The 12,123-nt window shown below is 40.5% G+C and overlaps 1 protein-coding gene across 2 annotated transcripts in view; it reads right to left on the bottom strand.

The window, feature by feature from the left end:
• SCAF8 (SR-related CTD associated factor 8) overlaps positions 1-12,123 on the bottom strand; it is a 256,444-nt gene that overhangs the window by 12,949 nt on the left and 231,372 nt on the right. Inside the window, exons 22-23 of one of the 2 annotated variants that reach the window (XR_012801048.1) lie at positions 11,833-11,902; positions 8,984-9,083 (exon numbers count right to left, since the gene is read on the bottom strand). The exons of the other annotated variant lie outside the window; for it this stretch is intronic. The gene's annotated coding sequence lies outside the window, so the exon portion shown is untranslated. The remainder of the gene's footprint in view (positions 1-8,983; positions 9,084-11,832; positions 11,903-12,123) is intronic. 2 annotated transcript variants of the gene reach the window in all.

Raw genomic sequence — 12,123 nt, 5'->3', positions numbered from 1 at the left:
GTGAATCTATTAATCTAGTACATTGTATTCGAGTTCAACCGGCTCAATATGTAGCCAGTGGAAAAACTGGAATAATCAAATTATACAAGATATGCACAAATGACACAGACTGGTAAAGACAGTCTGGGAGTAGGAGAAGAAAATTAAGAAAACAATAGGTTATAATGGTTACTTATTATTATTATTGTCTCTAGTTTTTATTGTAAATCAATTACCCAGTTGTCTTTTATAAAGATTGAAGATTATAATATATAATACTTGTGTGAAACAAGGGGAAAAAGTCAGAGCAAAGCAATTATAGACCTGTACGTTTTACCAATATACACATGCAAATTCTAGCATCAGTCATAAAGGAGACACAAATTGTAGATCTGTGTATGGCTTATCAGCTTTACTCAAGGTGACAAGTGTGCTACAACTCCAGTTGTACTTACCCAGAATCCTTTATTCCCTGGTGACAACAGGAAAATGCATTAGGTTTGAAGCTGGGCCCAACATTCAGTAGACATCCAGAAAGCTAAGTTCTAATAGCAACCATAAGACAGGGTCTAGAAATAATTGTATGTTATAGCTATGTCTGGCTTTGAGTTTTTAGGATATTTTACTGGGACATGGTTCATACAGGAAGTATCCTTGAGTACTTTTGAAAACGTATTGTAAATTAGTAAGTAAACAATCAAATAAAAGCTTCTAAGTAAAAAATAAAATATATATATACTGTATATATTTAAATAATAGTAATTGTTTAATTAACAGGGATTGATGATAGGGAAATTGTTCTTAACTGTGAACATAAATGATATTGATTCAAATGTTAAATCTTATTTTTTATGATAATACCAAGTCACTCCACAGAGCAAACACAGAGGAAGATGTGGACATAAGGATTTTTGAAGAATGGGGAACAATACAGAGATGCGCTATAAAACAATGAGGGTGTGATGAACTTTAATGTTTGGCACTGGAATACTGGAGTGCCAATGATGTTATGGAGTAGCGATCATATGGTTACGGCTGCCCCAGGGGAACATAAACAGAAGTGAAGTCCCCTTCACTTCTGTTGCAGTCATGTTTACCACTCCATCTCGTCATCAGGTGAGCAATTTTCATATGACGTTCCCTGAATGTTATAACGGACCCTTGCGTGCCTGCCTTAAAGGACGTCCAGGGAACAGCATAAAGGTATTGTAATAGTTATGATGGTCAAAATAAATAGGAACATTAAAATAAAACTGTGCCACTATAATTATGAAGACTAGTTTACAGTAACCATTTTGAAAACATAAGGCATACATTATCTTATGAAGCCATTAGCAGACACTGCTCAGTCACTGATGGTTCTTTGTACAGTTTGGATGTAACCGACGTATCCATAAATCTGTGAGAGCAAACCCCCAACACAAGACAGTGAGAAGAGGGATAAGACACATTAAATGCATTGTTATATTCACGTGAATGTCAGGTGTTGCATTGTGGTGAGTTACCCCTGTTTTCACAATTCTGGGTTTGTAGAGCAGAAATTAAATGGGAGATGAAGGGATGTAAAGAGAGAAGATTTCGAAAGGAGGGCATTAAGAAAGGAAAATAAAGGCATATGAAAGTGCCAGGAAGAGAAATATAAAAACGGCAGTATAATACAAAAAAAAGATGGTTTTGTTGGAGGGGTAAAGGCTAGAATAAAATAGCCTGTGTATAAAAAAAAGAGTGAACTGTGGTAAATACGAGTTGCTTATATGGGAGAGTGAAGAAAAACAAACGAATATTACAAAATACAGAATAAGCTCGTTTTAAACGCCACAAAAATGATTCTTGCAGGTAACACTTGTAACCCTGCTTCCCCTCTTCCCCCAGACTCTACGGTGGTGTCTAGGGTGCATGAGGGCAGATTACATGCGGTGTGGTGCGTACCTGTGAGGAACAGGAGGGCCTGAGCTTCCCGCGATGTTGTGGGGGAGCCAGGACCGGGCTTTTGGGGTGGTAGCCTCCATGATCTCCTAGTGGTGCAGCGCCTCCATCTTCTATACTCCCAGGAATATGGACAGGACCGGTATAGAAGAACCCCTTGGGTCCCAGTCCCAGGGTAGTACTTTCCAAGTCACACACAGTCTTTGATAATAAGGAATAGTCTCTTTTATTGACAGAGCAGCAATATCCCAATGATAGTGGCTTCCAGCAGCCGCAACAACAATAGCCAGGACGGGTTATTACGCCGCTCGCCTTCCACCCAGATAATTCCTCCTCTCCTTCCCTCCAAGTCGCTCCTCCGGCAGGATGGTCTGGGCTAGGGCTTCAATACCCCGTGGCCCACCCCTGAGGTTAGCCTCGTGGTGGGTCTTGGATTCTCCCCATCACCCCTGGCAGTGGGGTGAGGGCATTGGTCCAACAAGTCTATAATTCTATCAGTTCTACTAAAGGACGCTGAATCTTTCCGCTCCTCTCTCCCTTGCACTCTGCGCAGGGGAGACCGTAGTCTCCTCCAACTCCTCGGACCGATCCGCAGGATTCTTGGACTCATGGCATACTAACTGAACTGCATACTCCCGGCATAACTAACCGGCAACTCCAGACTCTCGGTATCACTATCAACTCTAACTCTACTCAACGGAGTTGGCTGCTAAATATAGAGCTAGCCCCGCCCCTCGTGATGTCGGCAGAACCTCCCCTCTTGCTCACGCCTGCAGCAGAGTCCAGGCCTGCGTCTACCACTCAGGATAGGGCTATGAAGGGGGAAAACCCATGATGATTACTGGTGCCTGATCTTAACAGGACTTACCACAGCAGAAGGAAGATAGGTATAGCCTGTGCTGTTTACAGGGGGCTACACACTGAACATTACATTTACAGTACTAAAAGTAGCAATATGATAATATTCGATAGATATATTATATTGCATCAAAGGCTCCATCTTGCCCAAGCTAATCTTTTCCATGTTTGCTGAACGAGGTACAATTTAATTGTTTCCGTCAGTTAGTTGTCATGCCCTCTAGTTCAACCACTTTGTTCTAAGCTTTTCAACTTCATTTAAAGAATAACATGGTTTTCAGTTCTAGTAATTCCCTGGTAGTACTGTACTTGGATGCTGTCTTTATGACATGTCGACTCCCCAGGATAAACAAATTGCTTGTGTCACAGTATGTCTACTGTCAAAGGCTCCGATACTACTGCATTAAGATAATCTAATACTGCCAGCATGACAGAAATCCACATAATTTACTATATATTAGCCCTATGGAAAAATGTCCAGTAAATAATGAAGAAAAAAGGAACTAGCAGAGTAGTCAAAGGGGTTATGCCTCTGGTTCTATTTACTGTTCAGTAAATAATGAATTTATGATAAATATGCCAATAATATGCTGACAAGGAATCATTGGTTTATTTTCTCTAGTTGGTAACTGTAACACAGTGGTACACAGAACTTGAGCCAGCACTGAGGAGGTTCATTCCAAAGCCGGCTGGCTTAATTGGTCTCCTCATCTAGCTCATTAGACCTATAAAAGAGTACAACTCTCAGTCTTTGGGACTCTCTAATCCAGGAAGCTCCTACACATGGACTGCGCAACAGAGCCCACCCTGCACAAGGCAGATTATCTGCACCAGGGAGACTCCGCTGTGGACAACACCCTGACCATGGACTTTTTCACCCCCTATTCCAGCCTGAAGAAAGCCGGGGGGTGGTCCCAAAGGTAAAACTTGCCTACAGTATATCTGACTCGTGTATTATCATTGGAAAGGGGCGTAGCTCCCCCAACTGGTAGACTAAGCACTGTATAGTCAGTGCTCCAAAGAAGAGCTAGGCCTATTTATTTTGCTCCTGTATGCTGAACACAAGCAGATTTAATGTTGTGAAAGTTTTGTCTAATAAAAGCCTATATTATTTTCCCCTAAATAAGTTTCCTGTTTTTAAATTCTCTGCACACATCTACTACAGCAACTCTTTAGGAACATTCCACTCCACTGCTGTCCTTCCAATATATTGTGTTTATTCACCATATATAAAGTCAGGTGGAAGGACTGGAAAATGACTCCCTCTGTAGGAAGCTGGTCAAAATATATTGAAAAATAATTGATAAATAAGTGGTTATTTTATTTTTTTCATAAAAAATGTCAGCTTTTTTTTTTAAACAGTAGTTTCATATTTATTTCAGTTGCTTGCAGGGATATATGACATATCATACCCTATCACAGTACTGTATTTCATAATTCACATAGTGGTGTATTTTTTTAATAAACATCTGTTTAGATTACAATCACCCATCTATTTTTTTTTTTTTAATTTTGGTCTTAGTTCATAGATGGTAGAACTTTTGCACTTTACATTTTAGACCTTCAAGCTTCCTGTGTTCAGCTCGAACTTTGTAAAAACCTGGTAACCAGCGTAATAACACGGAACATAATTAAACGATTACAATATGGATAAAGAGTACATGGGAAAATAAAATAAAGGGAATTAGACAATGTACTTGAGAAGACCATGCGTGCGTAAACCAGTAGGTACTCCTCCCTGACCCTTCAGTGCCTCCCTGCCCAAACAAATCCTGTCAGTCAAAAATACTAGGTAGTCGTCTCCATAATGTTTTCCCTTCCACCAAAGAGATATGTTAAAAAATATTATATATAAATAAGTCTTTGGGAATCTAAAGGCAATGTTTCTATATATGTCTCCCAGATTTTGAAGAATTTAGCCCCTGCGTTCTCTTTGTCTTGGAGTGAGTTCAATCAGTCCATTTTTAATATATCCTTAATATATTATCATTATATACAATTATATACATAGTTAGGTCTGGAAAAAATTGGACACTGACACAATTTTCATAATTTTGGCTCTGTATGCCACCACAATGGATTTGAAATTAAACAACCGAGATGCAATAGAAGTGCAGCTTTAATTCAAGGGGTTGAAAAAAATATCGTATGAAACGTTTAGGAATTGTAACCATTTTCATACACAGTCCCCTTATTTCAGGGGCTCAAATGTAATTGGACAAATTAACACAATCATAAATAAAATGTTCATTTTTAATACTTTGTCGATAATCCTTTGCAGGCAATGACTGCTTGAAGTCTGGAACGCATGGACATCACCAAATGCTGGGTTTCCTCCTTTGTGATGCTTTGCCAGGCCTTTACTGCAGCTGTCTTCAGTTGTTGTTTATTCGTGGGTCTTTCTGCCTTAAGTTTTGTCTTCAGCAAGTGAAATGCATGTTCGATCGGATTGAGATCAGGTGATTGACTCGGCCATTGCAGAATATTCCACTTCTTTGCCTTAAAAAAAATCCTGGGTTGCTTTCGCAGTTTGTTTTGGGTCATTGTCCATCTGTAAAGTGAAGCGCCGTTCAATCAACTTCGCTGAATTTGGCTGAATCTGAACAGACAATATATTCCTATACACTTCAGAATTCATCCGGCTGCTTCTGTCTTCTGTCACATCATCAATAAACACTAGTGACCCAGTGCCATTGGAACAACAACACATGACATATTACACCGTGTCATCATTTATGTAACAAAAATTAAGCCAAAATGGAGAAGCTATGTGTGAAAAACTAAGTACTGTACACCCTTACTGCTTCCATAGGAATTAAGATGCTAAGTAGCAGACAGGTGCTGCTAAACAAATGCCCTTGATTCATTGATCATCAGCAAGTGTGACCACTTCTATAAAAGCTGAAGTTTTAGCAGTTTGCTAGTCTGGAGCATTCAGGTGTGTGTTAACACAATGCCAAGGGGGAAAGACATCAGCAATGATCCTAGAGAAGCAATTGTTACTGCCCATTTGACTGTAACTTTGTGACAGGCTATTAATAATACACCAAAAATATAACTGGGTTGAACTGAATGAGGCTTAGATATGATAAAATATAATTTATTCCTTGAAAAAGGTGAACACAACAGATTATACAAATAACAGACAAAATATAGACACTTACTGAAAGGTTTGGACAAGAAAGCCATCAGGATACAGGATGGGCCATTTCTTCCATAATTCAGGTTCAGATGTAGACATCACGACAATACATGAAGATCATGAAGACCATGCATGAAGACATTTGAGTAAGGGTTGACTCTGGTTTAAATACCATTTCAACCCCCTCTCTTACAACCTAGGTGCCGAGCTGGCTTGAAAAATCTCTTTGAAGGAGATTTTGGCTTCCCCTGTAAGTGTGAAGTACCACACTTAAAAACACTCAGTTCCTTTGTTCCTGCCCCTAGTATAAACAATCAGGGCAGTTAACTTTTGATCACTCTTGATCACAGGGCTATGCTAATTCTTTCAGGATGCCCTTCCTGCCCTATTAGCATAGCAGATGAGGTCTGCATTTTCAGAGCAGATCCAAAATCCCATACACTTTAATATTTTCACTTATTAATAAGTTCCGTTCTGGTGGGTCCAGTGGGTCAAAATCTGACAGTTATTAAAGCCTACAGTGACCCTACATATTGGCCCAATTTAAACTCTCTGGGACTTCCAGAACCGGAGATACAGAAATGCACTTTAATACATTTTTTTTAAAAATACAGGATTCGTCCCTTTAAAAATTAATCTCTGCTTTTCAATCTTTTCCCATTGAAATCAACGGGGTCCGCCACCATAGCGTTGAATGGCGGGCTCCGCCGTTGCCGTCAATGGGATTTCCCGCCATAGGCTTTCAATGGAGAACTGCCGCCATTAAAGCCTATGGAAAAAACACAAATCTTTACATTTGTCCACACTCCATCTGGTTGGCCGGAGAGGGCTGGGAAGGGTCATGCATTAAAGCCGGAACCTTGGCTACATGCCACCCAAATCCCATGCCCCATGTCATTCCAGAACCAGAGATATGGACTTACATTTTTCAGCATTTCACACTTAGTCGTTTTTACGCCACGCGGCTTTTCCCCATTGGAATCAATGGCCGGCGCTGCCACAGACAATGCATGGCGCACGCCGCCATTAGATTCAATGTGAACTCCACCATTGAAGTCAATGGCGCGACCCTCCTTCTCCGCTCGACCCCTTACGGGGGTCTCTCATTCCTGGACCCTGTGTGGATCGTGTGTGGGGGTTCCTAGGAGCTAGGGACAAAAAGAACTTTATTCCAAGGGGCCCTAGAACTTAAGATTCCCATGCCAATTGTCTTTGAACTTGACCAAAGTGATTAAACTCTTTTCAAAGACATTGTATCCGCTTCTGCGGTCTGCGGTTTGGATGGCTGCCAACCTGTTCCTCGAGGCCGGCGTTGAGGAATCTCCACTGAAGTCAATGAGCCCATTGACTTACAATGGGAAACCGCCGCTCCTCCTCTCGGACGCCACCTGCTGGTCGTCGCTGGAAAACAGGTCCAAAACCGCTACTTCTGCCATTAGTAAGCATGGAGGCTCAATGGCGACCTATGGACGGCTGCAAAATGGAGCCTGAAAAGGCAGGAAAAGAGAACAAAGGGCTATAATCACTAAATTAACATTAACCCCTTCCCTCCCGCATCAACCCTAGTGTATGTGTGAGTGCAAACACCAGGCTAACACAATACGTTTATACAAGGGAATAAACATTTGGATACTGAAGCAAGGCAAAAAACACATTACTGGACCTCAGTCCAGTTAACCCCTTGCTTCCCAGGTGAGAGTAGAGGGTGGCCAAATGGGGTGTAACCCCTTTAATCCCGGGCCAAATCCTCTCTGTCATGACACCCATCAATCTGGGAAGGGTTATAAGGTCATTTCCAAACAATTTAAAGTCCATCATTCTACAGTGAGAAAGATTATTCAAAAGTGGAAAACATTCAAGACAGTTGCCAATCTTCCCAGGAGTGGACGTCCCAGAAAATTCACCCCAAGGTCACACCGTGCAATGCTCAGAGAAATTGTAAAAAACCCAAGAGTTACATCTCAGACTCTACAGGCCTCAGTTAGCATGTTAAATGTTAAAGTTCATGACAGTACAATTTGAAAAAGACTGAACAAGTATGGTTTGTTTGGAAGTGTTGCCAGGAGAAAGCCTCTTCTCTCTAAAAAGAACATGACAGCACGGCTTAGGTTTGCAAAGTTGCATCTGAACAAACCACACGAGTTCTGGAACAATGTCCTTTAGACAGACGAGACCCCAAAGTGGAGATGTTTGGCCATAATGCACAGCGCCACGTTTGGCGAAAACCAAACACAGCATATCAGCACAAACACCTCATACAAACTGTCAAGCACAGTGGTGGAGGGGTGATGATTTTGGCTTGTTTTGCAGCCACAGGATCTGGGAACCTTGCAGTCATTGAGTCGACCATGAACTTCTCTGTATACCAAAGTATTCTAGAGTCAAATGTGAGGCAATCTGTCCGACAGCTAAAGCTTGGCCAAAATTGGGTCATGCAACATGACAATAATCCCAAGCACACCAGCAAATTTACAACAGAATGGCTGAAAAAGAAAAGAATCAAGGTGTTGCAATGGCCCAGTCAAAGTCCAGACCTCAACCCAATTGAAATGTTGTGACTGGACCTTAAGAGAGCTGTGCATAAACAAATGCCCACAAACCTCAATGAACTGAAGCAACGTTGTGAAGAAAAGTGGGCCAAAATTCCTCCACAACGATGTGAGAGACTGATAAATTCATACAGAAAACAATTACTTCAAGTTATTGCTGCTAAAGGTGGTTCTACAAGCTATTGAATCATAAGGTGTACTTAGTTTTTCACACATGGCATCTCCATTTTGGCTTTATTTTTGTTAAATAAATCATGACACAATGTAATATGTCATGTGTTGTTGTTCATCTGAGGTTGTATTTACCTAATTTTAAGACCTGCTAAAGAACAGATGATTGTTATTATGTCCTGATATGTAAAACCATAGAATTCAAAGAGGGTGTACTTTCTTTTTCACACCACTGTATATAGTTGAGTGTGAAGGCTTAATTTTACTACTGACCCTTTTTATGGGGTTACCAGTTTTGGGAACAGTGTCTCCACTGTCAGGCCAACCTTCAACCAGAATCAGGATGCCATCCACGTACCCTCAAGCTGACCAGGCACCTCTAGCAGGCCACAAAGACAGACTCTCCTATTCTCGTAGCTCCGAAGGTGTCATTGCCGAATTGCGCGGTTTGACATGTTCTGAAATAGTGGAATGAAATGTGAGAAAAAAAAATCTATTCTCTATTGCAAATCATATCTTCTAAACCTCTTCTATAAAAAGTGACAAATGGCATGGTTCAACAGCGAAAACACCTGGATTGTACTTGCTTTAGAATTGGAAAGACCTGAGGCGGTGATAGCTCTAACCCCAGTCTGACTTATGGGTTTTGCTCTCTCAGCTAAATGCATATTTCAGGCTCTGGATGTAACTCGCAATACCAAGAAAGTATTTTTTCAATTTTAAATTTAAAGTGGTACAGTGCTTGTTTACCAATAGGGAATATTACAAAGATACACTATATGCAAGAAAGAAAAATGTGGTTAACAGAGCTAATGCTTAAAATATTATTAAGTGCTTACAAAAGGAATACTTTCAATTGTGAAAGTTAGGCAGCCTGAAAAAAAAAAAGATTGATACAAATCTATCCAATGACATATATAAAAAGGGAAATTCAGCGCCTAATAATACTAAGTGAACATAGAAACAACTATGTGAACTAAGTGTCCAAAAAATAAATAAAAAGAACTCCAACCATAAATAGTCCAATGGCAAGCTGTAGCAAACCTCCAACGGGTCTCTTGAAAGTGGTCTCACAGCACATGGAAATTAAAAATAAAGAATATCATAGTGCAACACCATACAACAAAAACACATAAATACACCAATAATAACCAAAATAATAGAAAATAGTTATAAAATAAATGAATATTAATACTAAAAAATAACCAATGAATAATAAACCACAATTAATATCAATATATAAACAAACACACGTGGCTAGTGAATAGCTAGAAAGACTAATATATTTAATATAAATAAAACAGACAAATGCCTTCACAAAGGGAAATACAGACACGGTGATTCACTTCCAGAGGGTTACAATTAGAATCCTACTCACGACAGGGAAAAGTTGTACAAGCGTCCTCCACGTGGAGGATCTAATCGCACCAACTCTGGATCAATACTGACAAGCAGCCGCCTTTGCCTCGTGGACACACACCTCAGGAACCGAAAACCAGTCCAGCTGTTCCAGCTCCTACTGATGATGTCATTAGTTGTTTCACTCAATGATAAGGACACTTGTAGTCTCCAGTCACAGTCTTGTGACATCACCAGGAGGCGCCGGAACAGCTGGACTGGTTTTCGGTTCCTGAGGTGTGTGTCCATGAGGCAAAGGCGGCTGCTTGTCAGTATTGATTCAGAGTTGGTGCAATTGGATCCACCACTTGTTCAGGACGCTTGTACAACTTTTCCCTGTCGTGAGTAGGAATCGAATTTAAACCCTCTGGAAGTGAATCACTGTGTCAGTATTTCCCTTTGTGAAGGCATTTGTCTGTTTTATTTATATGAAATATATTAGTCTTTCTAGCTATTCACTAGCCACGTGTGTTTGTTTATATATTGGTATTAATTGTGGTTTATTATTCATTGGTTATTTTTTAGTATTAATATTCATTTATTTTATATCTATTTTCTATTATTTTGGTTATTATTGGTGTATTTATGTGTTTTTGTTGTATGGTGTTGCACTATGATATTCTTTATTTTTAATTTCCATGTGCTGTGAGACCACTTTCAAGAGACCCGTTGGAGGTTTGCTACATCTTGCCATTGGACTATTTATGGTTGGAGTTCCTTTTATTTATTTTTTGGACACTTAGTTCACATAGTTTTTTCTATGTTCACTTAGTATTATTAGGCGCCGAATTGCCCTTTTTTTTAATAAAAGATACACTATACATACACACACACACACACACACACACACACACACACACACACACACACACACACACACACACACACACACACACACACACATACACACATACACACACACACACACACACACACACACACACACACACACACACACACACACACACACACACACACACACACACACACACACATATACCATAATACTGAGTTAAGTTATGGTGAGTAAAAAAAGTGACAAAAACCCTCCACAGGAAAGCAAATATGCAAATACAACTGTATGCTCATCTGCATGTCTTAGGCAGGTCTGCAACCCCGCCTTTCCCCATTATCACCCAGCATACAGCACTTCCACTGCAGCAAGGGCACCTTAACCCTGGCTGTGCTCAAAGCTGTGACCATGCAGCAAGCTTAAGCCTATAGGGAACCATGTCAAAATGGTTTTTGAGGCAAAAAGTGACACTGTGTGCTCATTTGCATGTCATTTCCCAGAATCCCTTGCTGCAGTGGAAGTGCTGTATGCTGGGTGATAATGGGGAAAGGCGGGGTTGCAGACCTGCCTAAGACATGCAGATGAGCATACAGTTGTATTTGCATATATATATATAGCTATATATAGCTATATATAGGGCAGCGGAACAGCAAAGAGAGACAGCATGCCTAAGACTTACTGTGACTAAATAACCAAGGAGGTCAGGTTGTTGCCTAGGTGATGGAGGATGCCTGTGCTTGATCAGTTGGCACATTCAGCAACTGGGGCACCCTCTGGAGCACTAACTGCAGAGGCGGCTGATTCTAAATGGTCATCGGCAGCAATTAGCAAAGCAGGAAGGTCATCACGTGCCTCCAATCTGCGTTTGCATTGTTTTCAGGTGATGGGTTCACATGGGTTTAGGGTATTTAGTCACAGTAAGTCTTAGGCATCACTGCACACCCCAGGAAGAAGATCCCTCTGTGGGAAATGTCGGATTTTTGTGTCTGTTACAATACAATTCTTTGTACACTTACCTCTGAGTGCTGCCTCTCTTTGCTGTTCCACTGCTCTGCTGGATGGTAACGTACTCAAGAGGCCAGGAGACTGAAATATGAGAATTCCCATGTTATTTAGTATAACACCCCTCTGTTGAATTATACTTCTGATAACCAAATACATAGTTTTTATGTTCAAATTGTTGCCCCTAAGGACAGGCCAACCCTTTGTGTCTGTGTCTTATCTCCTACTCATCATTTTTTTGTGACATTTAAGGCTGGGAGAGAGAATGATTTTAAACCCAAATTCATCTTGGAGTATAAAATATC

Source organism: Ascaphus truei, chromosome 4, assembly GCF_040206685.1.
Source record: "Ascaphus truei isolate aAscTru1 chromosome 4, aAscTru1.hap1, whole genome shotgun sequence".
NCBI classification, from domain to species: Eukaryota; Metazoa; Chordata; class Amphibia; order Anura; family Ascaphidae; genus Ascaphus; species Ascaphus truei.
This window is presented reverse-complemented; position numbering and strand designations above follow the sequence as displayed.